We start from the raw sequence: 12,342 nt of genomic DNA, 5'->3' as shown, positions 1-12,342 counted from the left end.
CTTCAAAGTGGCCATCTCGGTCTTATTCTACTTGATCACTTCTTCCCAAAGTCTACTCAAATATTCATGTAGCAACTCATAATTTCCAACTTGCATTTTTGAAGATCCATCTAATCTTCTACTCTCTTCTTGTCGTCTTCGTTTTCTGTCTTCATTTCAGAGAAAACATTTTCTTTTTCAACTTCTTGCTATGATCAGAAATATGACTGTGTTGCCCTATTTTCAGAGACTATGCATATGAATATGTCAAACTCCGTAAAGATCAAAAGGGAGAGTTGCGTCAATTCTGATTTGACTCTTGAAACTCGACATCAGGAGGACCTATCCAAATTTCATGTCACCACATCTAGTCACACATCAAATGAGGTTCGTTTTTAACAACAACTCATCTTTCAGCCTTAGTTGATACCACTAGTCTCTTGCTGTTAAGATTTTATCACCTCTTTCATGGAAAGCAATCTTCATCATATCTCACTTCTAACCTTGGGGTTGAAGAAGATAAACTTCATAAATAGAAACACCATATGAACGTAACATTCGTTCAGCACCATAATCACTGGTTCATAAAGCATTTGACACACATTTATCATTTCATGTAGCTTCTGCTCAGATTTCTCAATCAGTGATGCTCTTTGCATAGTGTTTGGAGCTTTTGTAGGACATCACTTAAGAACAAAGTTCAGTGAGACCGCAAGTAGGATACTTTAACTGCCAGCATCAAATCACCAGAATAATACAACTTCCTGATGAACAAAGCAATTATATATAGTTAGCTCCACTGTCACTGATTTATCATTTTCATTCTTCATATCTTGTTATCTCATTGGAAATATTTTATCAAATCAATGATCTTGACACATGATGATATGGGACTTCAGCATACCCCACCATTTGCTGATACGTTCAACATTACTTCTTGCTCATGTGAGTCTTCAACATGAACTTTCAAAATGCCCCACATGAATCATTTTTGTCTGAAATGGGCCTTCAAAATGCCCCAACATTCTATTTCTGGTTGAAATGGACTTTTAAAATATCACAACCTTTTCATGTTGGTGTGAGCCTTCAAGATACCCCACATGGATTGCTTCTGTCTTTTTCATGCTGATTTGAACCTTCATGATGCCCCACATGGATAATATGGACCTCCAACCTTCAAGTCAACTTTGATAATACCCCATTTATGGATCATTGTGGCTTTATTTGTGCTAAATGTGTTTAACTTGAATACTCTCGTTACGGTGTTACTAAACATCAGTGTTGTCAAGTAACCTGAGGGAATGTCTTCAAGTGATCAATCCTTCTGATAGAATGTCTGAGATATGTGCATGTTCTGAATAAGGTAGTCATATTCTGCTTGATTAATTGAATTCTTGCCTTTTTTTATGCACTGAGATATGTGACCTTTTTTTCGAACGAGACAATCATCATCTTCTTATCAGGTTGCTGATAATGTCACAAGAGAGTGTTACAAGTTCTCTCCTCCAACCCTCATGATCTTCTGGACCACTTACTTTCAAGAATATGAAGTGCTTCCTCATTTTGGCATCGCTCATTCTTTTTCTCAAATAGAGGCATAACAGTCCTCAACTTGCTTCAAGAACCTTTCTTATTTGAGATTGTCCTGTTTGAAAATGTTTTCCTCCTTTCTTTATCAAAGAATAAAAGAATTTTGTAAATTATTGTTTCTTACAGGTTCACAATAGAATCAAATCATAAGCATGAGTTTAAAGAATATCAAAAGAATTAACAGCTCTTTAATTTTTTAAAGTTATAGTTCTTTGACAAGTATCAAAATTTATGGGTAAGTTTCAGGTTGGCTTTCCTATTTTCTATGGTTACATCCATTGAAGATGTCACTCCTCTCTCACTCTTTGTGAACATTGCCACATACCTCACTTTCTTGACTTGGTATTTTAACCGGATGCGGACAAAATGAATCAACTAGCATAGCCAATTACTAGACCTTCTAGAATACCTCTATTTCACTTCTCTGAAATCTTCCCTTTAACCAAAGCAATGCAAAAATATCGATCTAAAAATGAAATTTCTGTGTGCTCGTGTATAGTTGACTATAACAGGTGTTCCTTAACTCCCTTAGTCCATCTTTACCGAAACTCCTTATTCATAAAATTGATTTAATTTGCCATTGTCTGGCTAGCTGAGACCAGCTTTATTGTAATTTTCCTTTATCGGGCCAACTGAAGGGTTCATCTCATCACAAAGTCTTTGACTTGACAATCACAGTGGAGCATACACCGAATTGCCAAGTACCCGATCAAGGTCATGGTTTGAATATAATCAATTCATAAATCCAGGGCTTTCGAGTTTCCTCTATAACTACTTGCCTTAGCGGAATAGCTCAACTTTATTGTATATAATAGTATAATAAGCTAGCTGAATATTATCCATAAAGCTGGGGCTATTAACCAATTGTTTTAGAGGGACAACTCAAGCTTTATTGTATATATAATAATATAATCTGGGTGCACGGATCAATTTCTTAAGCTTGTCAAGAAAAACCTATTATAGTCTAGGTGTTTTGTTGGAAATCAGAAAATCTCATCGTTAGAGTTCAATTCCCAAGCAACTGACTTTACCTAATTGTGAAGATTTCATCATCGAACGTCATCAATAGAAAGTAATCTATACAATTTCGCAAAGTCACACAAAAGATGCCCCATGTTGTACGATCCTATATGTAAATACCAAACCTTTTATCTAATTCCTTGCACTGGAGAAGGCTATCTCATATTTGTAGAAGGGTACAATGTTTGGGTATATTTCATCTGAAGTCAAGTCAAGGCCCTTGTTTTACTAGTTTTCAATCTTGATAATTTGTCAAAGATGTGCAACTCTAATCATAAAGAGTTTTTAATCATGTTGATATTCAAATAACTGCAAGATTGCAAAATTGATTCAATGCTCATAACCTTAAAAGCAACAAAAATTTATTTATTACACAAAAGGAAGAGAAAAGAACAAAAAACAAGTTCAAACAAGATGCTAAAAATGACATGAAGTTTCATGAAATGACTTCTTCCTAATTAGGATGCCCCCATTACTCATTTGATATAGCAACACCTGACCCAAACGGATGCAACATTATGTGCTTTGACGCCCCACAAACGGATGCTACATTATGTGCTTTGATGCCCCACTTGAACTTATCATCCACTGTTTCACCAATTCTTGTGTTAACATCCCATTTTTCACAAACGTCTTTATCTCCTTTAACAACGACCTACAATTTCTCGTAGAATGCCCCAATGCCAAGTGAAAATAACATACACTATCTTGATCATAGATGTGAGCAGAAGGGTCTGCTTGCACTTTAACTGGCCTCGGTGTGAGGTATTGACCTTTAACCAAATGGGGATACAGATCTGAGATAGAAGTTTGGAATACTTTCAAATTATTTTTTGATCTTGGGACTTTCTTTGAACGACTCGAGTAACTTGCTGCCCCTTTTCTTTTGCGGTTGTGAGAGCTCTGGATGTGATATTCATTCACCTCATCAGTATTTTCCTTTTGATCGATTGGATGTTTGGAAATGACTTTCAAGTTTCCTTTGTTGATTGCATATTCAATTAACTCTCCAACCATCATAAGATCCTTAAACCATTCGTCGAATTTCCCAGCATTAACTCAAAGAAAGGAGTTGGAAGAGAATCGTGAAACATACATGATATTTCTTCTTCTAACAAAGGAGGCTAAACTTGTGCTGCCACTCCTCTCCATCTTAGGGCATATTCTTTAAAGCTCTCAGTTGCTCTCATCTTTATCCTCTGAAGGTCATGACGTTTTGGGGCTAAGCCTTTAACATATCGATATTGCCCAAGAAAAGCATCAGTTAGGTTAACCCATGTCTTGATATGCTCTTTGTTCAAATGATTGTACCATACTACAGTTGGGCCAGCAAAACTATCATGGAAGAAATGAATCAACAAATTATCATCATTTAAGTACCCTTCTATCTTTCTGCAAAACATTTTCAAATGAATTAGGGGGCAACTGGTGCCATCATATTTTTCAAAATTAGGCACCCTAAATTCATGTGGGATAACCAAATTAGGGACCAAACTGAGTTCTCTAGCTTCTAACTCCTTGTGAGAGGCGTTAATGACCTTCATATCTTTAATGGCTTCTTCCAACCACTTCAATTCGTCTTCAAATTGCTCATAATTGATGAGGCTCTTCCCTAGGTCTGAGTTAGATACTCCAGGTCAAATTATCACTCTTGACGTACCAGTTTGATGAGATTGATTTCCTTTATCCTCTATTTTCTCTTTAACAATAGCTCGTGGTACCAGCACCTGGATCATTAGATTCGATGTGCCTTGCAGAGAACCCGATGCTTGATTCCTTGTACCTTGTTGTAACCCGACCAACTGCTCTTGCAACTGATCTTGAGATTCCTTATTAGATTCCTCCATTACTTCCATTTGTTTGTTCATGATGATGAGGAAGTAGTATGAATGAATGATCTTGTTATTACTGTCACATAATCTTCCATTAGTTATTTTCGTATTTTCATAATTAATGCATATAAAATGCTCAAATAAATACATGTAATGCAAATGCTAAATGCAAATACAAAAGGTGTCATTCTAGAGTGACCATCTTAAAACAACTTTCATTGAACACAAAGATTTCGGTACATCAAACAAATTTTACATATAATGTACATCTTTTGCTCCGAACTTTTCTATCTCTTTCAAAAACCAATTTAACTTCCACTCATGCTCGGGAGTTGAGTTGTCAATCCGCTTCAATTCTCTTGCAAAGCCAGCTAAATCAACCCATTTGTGAGCCACATTGCTTGCTTGGGTCACCGCCTCATTCATAGCATTGTCTTTTTTCTCCACTTTACATTTCAACCTTTGAAGTTGTAAGCAATATTGACCATTCTCTCTAGTAAGAGACTTGATGCGGTCATGAAGTTCTCGTGCAATATCATGTACCAACTCTGTCATTATTTTATTATCGGCTCTACTTGTTTTAAGTTCAATATCTTTCTTATGATTATGGTTTTGAAACCAGGCTTCTGCGTCGGTAAGGGCTGTTCTCAACATTTCGTTCTTTGTTTTCCATATCCCTAATTCTTGTAAGGCTATTTTACGTTCATTTTCTACAATCTGCAGATCACGAGAGCACCTCTTAGCTCGTTCTTAATGTATTTTACAATTTCTTTTCCATTGTTCGACACCACTCTTCAATTTAGAGGCTTCTTTTGCCCACTCTTCTGGAGTATTGCCTAACCCAACACTTTGAAAGGTTTGATTGATTCTTTGAAAACTATCTTGCATGGCTTCTAATTCTCTGCTCAGAATGTTCTTTTCATTTTGCAATTGAAGTATTTGAGCTTCATATTTCAATAGACGCTCTTCGTTTTGGATACCCTTATTGATGCTTTTGTCCTTGGACTCACTCGGTTTTGCCTCGACCAAATTTTTAACTATTGAACCCGGTTGACCATCATTCTCAAATTCCAATACTCCATGCTCTAGTAAGCAATTAATTCGACACTTGAAGGCAACACAAGTCTCGATATAATGTCCTTGAGCTCTTGCGTGATAATCACATTTGACATTGGCATCATACCACTCCGGATATAGAGGTTGCAAAGGCTTCACATACTGCGGGGACACCTCCCGGGCTTCTAAAAGCTTATCATACAACTCCTTATATGATATAGGGATAGAATCAAAATGAGAGCCACCTCTTAGCTTGGATGGAACTGGAGTATTCAGGTTTATTTCTCCTGACGCAGTAAGTATACTCTCAAATGTCCATGAGTTTTGATTGCATGGTTTCTTTTCATCCTTCTGGACTTCTACAGTTGTCACCATTTCCTTGGGGTATCCAGATAACTTGTTGATACGAATGGTGACTGTGCATGGCTTCTCATACTGGCTAGAATTAGCAAGTTCTAAAGTAGTCCCTTGTGTATTTGACACCTCACGGTTGCTTTCATCGAGTTCATTCTTTTCTGATGTAGAAGTATCACTTCTTTTGGACAAAACTCCTATCCTATCCATCATCCTGGATATCTGCTCTTTTATCTCTCTTATCTCCTTTCGCTCTTCCTCAACCATGTGATCTTTGGGCGTAAATCTCTCCACTATTCTCGACACTTTCTTAGGATGCCACTTCTCAGTTGTATTATAGCCTGCTTGATCACGAAACCCCTTATCCATCATGAAAGCCTTCTACTATACTGACCACTCACAAATCGACACCTTTTAATTATGTCATGATCATGCAATGCAGACAAAGAAAAAACATATAAAAAACAAGGTAGTATAAATAGGATAACAAAATGACAAAAAGTAATAATAGCAAAATAAATAAGCCAATGCAAAAATAAGAATGCAAATGCACAAGGTGTTAACTCCGAAAGTGACCACTTATAGAACAACCTTCATTTAGACGACAAGAATTCAGTAAGTACACCATGTAGTTAAAATATAATTGTGATTCTTCATCTCTTCATTTCTTTGAGTCGTACTCTTCATGGAATCTATCATTACACTTCCAAAATTGTCGGTGTATTTTATCACCTTTGATGACCTCGGATGTCCTTAAATTGAATCTTGAAATCTCCATTCTTACCTCTAATGAGAATTGGTTTTCATGTCCTTATGAAAGGTATTCTCATCATTGGTATGATTGTATCTATCTTTTGAGTCAACATCTTGGCCTTTGCACCTTTAAAGGAATACTTCGATCAACTTCAAACTTCTACATTCATCTGATGTCCTTCTTCATAGGTCTGTCTTCAATCAATTTCAGATTTCTTCAGTAATCGGATGTCCTTCTTAATGAATCGTTTAAACATATTCAGATCTCCCTGTTTTGACTACATGGATAAGAATTTCTTACCTCAATATGGCCAGCATTCTTATTAGTCAATCACTTGCGAATTAACACCTTTAAATGACATGAAGATGCAAATGCAATAAAATCACCATAAAATAGACACAAAACAAAAATGGGGTAGTACATATAAGATAAAAAACAAGATAATAAGCTTACTAAACATCAAATAAAACCTACCCTCAAATGCTGGCTACCCAATCATGCTTTAGTAGATCCTACCCAACATGCTTTGTTATTCACAACAAACTCTAATCTCATTATATCTAATTCACATGCTTCGTACGGAAAACATAAAACCTAACCACATGATCTCTAGTTCGCATACTTCTTGCAAAAATAAATAAATTCGAGGAAAAGGTTAGAATGAGTTTCCCCTTTGAAAGTGGACAGAGATTCAGTGTATGACGGGCAGAGTTTTGGTATCACTAACAGGGTCCTCGAATTATCCTTTGCTGATTCCCCCTTGGGCTTGCCAGACCCTCAACCCTCACCCATTATAGGCTTAAAACGGATCGAGTTCAATTTGAGAGGATACATTTCCCTATGTCTATGCGAGGAAACTCAATGTTTCGCTCGTAAACATAAGACATGTACCCCAGAGGTTACTTGCTAAAGCCCATGCGGAGAAATAATTTTTCTCACGTAAGCGTAGCTTTCACCTCTACCTAACAGGACAGAGCACAGTTAGAAGGCTCTAAAAATCGAATGGTTATAGCGACAGTGGGGGAAACTCATAATCCTTTGTCTCAATCCAAGAAAAACAACATACTAAAGTGAAGGTCAGAAAACTGAAACATGTAAATCACATGTTAGTACAACTATTTATTAGTTAATCAAACTACAAATTAAAATGCAAACAAAAAATTAAAACAAACCAGGAATCAGAAACCAAATTAAAACGTACTTATAAATTTCATTTGCAAAGACAATTAGTTAATTGACTATTGGCCTGACTCTCTAAAAAAATTCCACACCAGAGTCGCCAAGCTGTCGTAACCATTTTTCGGCGGGGACAATTGCTTAATTATTTTAAAAATGATTACGACTTTTAATTTGGAAAATTCCGGTGATTTGGAATTAAATTGGATAGAATTGAAAAGAGTCGCCATCGACCTTTGGGTTAGGTAGGTCGAATACCTAAAAATGTCTTTTAAAAAACAATTTTAAGAAAAATCATTTTTTAAGACAAAAGTTGATCTGCGTTTACCAAAGATTTGATTAAAACGGATTCGAGAGTCGGTTACGCGTGAGGAAGGATTAGCACCCCCACAGCGCCCTAAATCGGTACCTAGTCGATGAATTAAAGTATTTGGAATGAAATTTACAAATTCAAATTTAATTTGATTTTTGATCCCCAACAAAATAACAACATACGAATTTTACCATAAAAAACCCAGATTGATTAAGTTAAAATTATTCAGCCTTTAGAAAGATAAAGAATATTCGATTATTTAAAAATATTGAGACCAGATCTTAAATAGTTATAACAATCTTTTCTCGATAAATTTAAATAGTCGAACATTTCTTTTTCTTCCATTACCAAATTTTAAAGTGACAAGTCAATTTATTAGGTGTCACTGATGGGATACACTTTTATTTTAAAATTGTTAAAAGCGGACCTCGAATAAGTTAAGACAACCCACTTAAAACGATTTTAAATTAAAAGGGTATTACCCTTAATCCAGTTATGTAATAATTTCGAGTTATGCAAATGAGGTAAATATGTAAAAATTAATTAAAAATGTCATCCATTTGAATAAACATTTAAGTCTAAAATGCACATATAATTACATATTAAAAAAAAATACATAAACCTATTATATAATTACATATTAAAAAAATAGATAAACCTATTATAATTATAATAACAGGCAACCAATACATGCTAAATCAATTAACAACCATAAATATATTTATTAATATTATTTACTTAAAGTTGAAAATAACATTTAATAATATAATATGTACATGCTATAAAAAATGCATACCACACATTAAAATAATATGAAATTCATCACTTAAAAACAAAACTAAACCTACTACCCAAAAAAATCAAAGCTTTAAATCAACTGCCATAAATATACTATTAATATTATTTACTTAAAATTGAAAATAATATTTAATAATATAATATTACATGTTAATCAGCTAAAAAATATATATTCGAATAAATATTTGATTTTAAAGAAACATTTTAAAAATATATGCACCTACTAATATATACATATATGACACATTAATTAATTCTTATAATTTTACTTAATATAATTAAAATTTATTAAAACATATATAAAACTTATTTAATCAAAAACACTAAACTTCATATTAATACATTACACCTATCATCCTAAAAATATATGACTGAAATATATAAGCAAATAAATCTAAGACTAAGTTCATAAATTAAACAAAATTCAAGTCATAGAACGAAAATAATCACATTTCATGTATTAAATTGATATAAACCCATAATTTAAGACCAAAACGTAACATGCAAGAATTTAAGCGTTAAATGTCTAAAACAACAACAATACAATACATTCATAACTAAAATCAAATACACACATAAAAATAAAAAGATAAAATTGTAAACACACAAACTAACAATTAAGGACTAAAATGAATTATAATGAAAACAAGATGACCTATAACCCAAAACATTATAATATAAAACTGGGAAAATAATGAAATCAAAACAAGTACATAAGACTAAATTAAAAAGCAATCCTGAAAGTGCCTAATTTACAAAAGGGTGTTCAAGTTTAGGGACTATAACTTAATTTACCCAAAATATTTTATATGAAACATAAATTTAACAAAACTTAAACTAAACTCACGCACACAACTAAACTACTCCATTTCATCAAAAAGATAAAAAAACATGAATATTATATTAAAATCTAACCTAATAACTAAACCAATTAAAGTGTAGTAGTGTACCCCTGCCTCACTTTTCTCTCCACTTTCCCTACCTCACGCTTTACTCTTCACTTTCCCTCACCCACGTTCAACGCGGCTCTCTTAAACGAATTGGAAAGGAACCCAACCCCGACATGCACGAGCTAAAGCTCCGGTGAACCATTCCCAACGGCGAGAACTATTCTTTCGAAGGTAAACAATCACTCCCTCTTTTTTCTATTTTATTTTGGTTTTATTAAACTAAATCTTACCTTTCTTTCTTAACGATGGAAACCGAACAGAGAACAAATGGAGTCAACAAGACTCTACTTGCGTTCGAATAACCTAGGTAAATCGACTCAAAATAATTTTTAGTTTCGAAATAATACACCTAAAAGAAAAACTTGAAAATAAATAAAAGATTGCATCAAAATACCTCTTAATGTTCTCTTTTTATTATTTTTTTTTCAATTCGATGCTTACAAGCACTAAGGGGAACCCTCCTTTTGGTTATAACGAGAGAAACCCCTCTCGGTCTTCTGTTTTTTTATGACTGAGCTCCGTTGTCGTTGAGAATTCCTCCCCGTTGTTGAAAATTGCCCTTTTCGAATCAACTTCCTCTCTGAACTGTTCGGATGGCTCCCCCCTCTTGTTGGTGATTTTTTTCTGTCTAATTTCTCGTTTTTTCTTTCCTCCCCTCTTTACTTCGAATGAGACTCCATTTATAACTGCTATGCAGTGGATTTTCCACTGATTTTCGGGCTGTGGTAAGGCATGATAGATATTCTGGAATTTTTATTTGTTTTAGTGGATTTACTAGGTCTGATTTTTATATTTTGGGTGCTATTTGGCGTAAGGAATGACGATGGTGATGATAACTGGCTCGGCGGTGCTGAAGCATTCGGTTGGAGCGTACACTGTTGCGGCTGGATGGTTGCGGGCGGCAGCATCTTGTTTCAATTGTTGGAGGTTGTTATTTAGGGTTTTGAAACCCTAATTATATTGGGCTATATTTGGGTCTTGATCCAGTTTGTTGCATTGTAACTTGTAATCTGGACTGAATTGTAACTAGAACTGGGCCTGCAAGCACATGTAATAATTTTATTAATAATAAATATAATAATATTAATATTAATAATATTTTTTAAGTTCGGTCAAAAACGGGTGTCTACACACATATATATATATATATATATATATATATATATATATATATATTATTTTGTATTGGTTATCTATTTTAATCTTCTAAAATTTCATAGATTCGTATCTTTTAAAATTTTATAAGTTCACCCTCGAACATAAAATTTTATGTCATCCTTGATTAAACGAACAATAAACAAATATAAACGAACGTTAAAAAAACACTAAACAAACTCAAAATGAACATGTTCATGAACAGATAAACGAACACATTCGTGAACAATAAATAATCAAACGCGTACACCTTCAAAAATAAATAAATGAACACGAAAATGATATTAAAAATTTAAATGAACATGAACCGATCATGAACACCTTAAAAAATAAATAAACAAACACGAATATAACCTTGTTCGTTCAAACTCGGTTCATTTATAAGTAATATAACTTATATATATATTTAGGATAACTACATATTCGGTCACCCATCTATTACTTAATTTCTGTTTTGGTCACTTAACTATTGTTTTTTTAAATCATACATAATGTTATATTTTAGTTATGTTTTGATAATCCACTATTAAAAAATTTACAGTGATATTGACATGATATTTTTTTATTATAAAAGAATTTAAAATTTTAGGGGGCGACTGCCCCTCTCTAGGTCCATTCCTGGATGTACTAACAGTTAAAAAAATGTAATTTTATAAATATTTAGGTTTCCAATAATACAATTGATGATCTATTTGAATTTGAAATTTCTCTTATATTTTAATTTTTTTTATATTTTTGTATTGATAATATATTTTTGTCTCCTAAAATTTCATAAGTTCATCATCTTTTAAAATTTTATAAATTCATCTCTCAAACATAAAATTTTGTGTCATCCTTGATCACACGTTCAAAGTATATATATATATATATATATAAAGAGCTAATCGTGTAGGTGCAAGAATTGATAATTAGAAAATTCAAAAACATGTAAAAACTCACGTTAAAAGACTGCATTTGAAAGGCACGAGAAAGACCATATGTTTGCAGATGAAAAGATAAAACTAAAAATTGAACATATAAGCAAACGTTAAATAAACACTAAACAAACTTAAAATGAACATGTTTGTGAACATATACACAAAAATGAACATATACACGAAAATGAATACCTTCAAAAATAAATAAATGAATACGAAAATGATATTAATGTCACAACCGTCTTTCGGTTGGGCCCGTAATTGGGTTTTAACTTGAATTGATTGGGTTAGAGTCGCCACCGATCACTTTAAAATATTTAGTTGGATCGTACGCCATCTTATCTGATCTGCGTTTTACCAAAAATGTGTCGGATTCGGGAGTCGGTTACAGTCAAGGAAGGATTAGCACCCTTGAACCTCCCTTTCGGTACCAATTAATTTGTCGGTT

At 33.5% G+C, this 12,342-nt stretch overlaps 1 long non-coding RNA gene across 1 annotated transcript; it reads left to right on the top strand.

Moving 5' to 3' along the window:
* Positions 1-9,836: 9,836 nt before the first annotated feature.
* Positions 9,837-10,857, top strand: LOC120170153. The gene is made up of 3 exons (XR_005520734.1): positions 9,837-9,993; positions 10,083-10,129; positions 10,638-10,857. It is a non-coding gene; the product is annotated as an uncharacterized LOC120170153 (long non-coding RNA).
* The last annotated feature ends 1,485 nt before the right edge of the window (positions 10,858-12,342 follow it).

The sequence above is a fragment of the Hibiscus syriacus genome, unplaced genomic scaffold (assembly GCF_006381635.1).
Source record: "Hibiscus syriacus cultivar Baekdansim isolate YM2019G1 unplaced genomic scaffold, ASM638163v2 tig00111772_pilon, whole genome shotgun sequence".
Taxonomy (NCBI): Eukaryota; Viridiplantae; Streptophyta; class Magnoliopsida; order Malvales; family Malvaceae; genus Hibiscus; species Hibiscus syriacus.
This window is presented reverse-complemented; position numbering and strand designations above follow the sequence as displayed.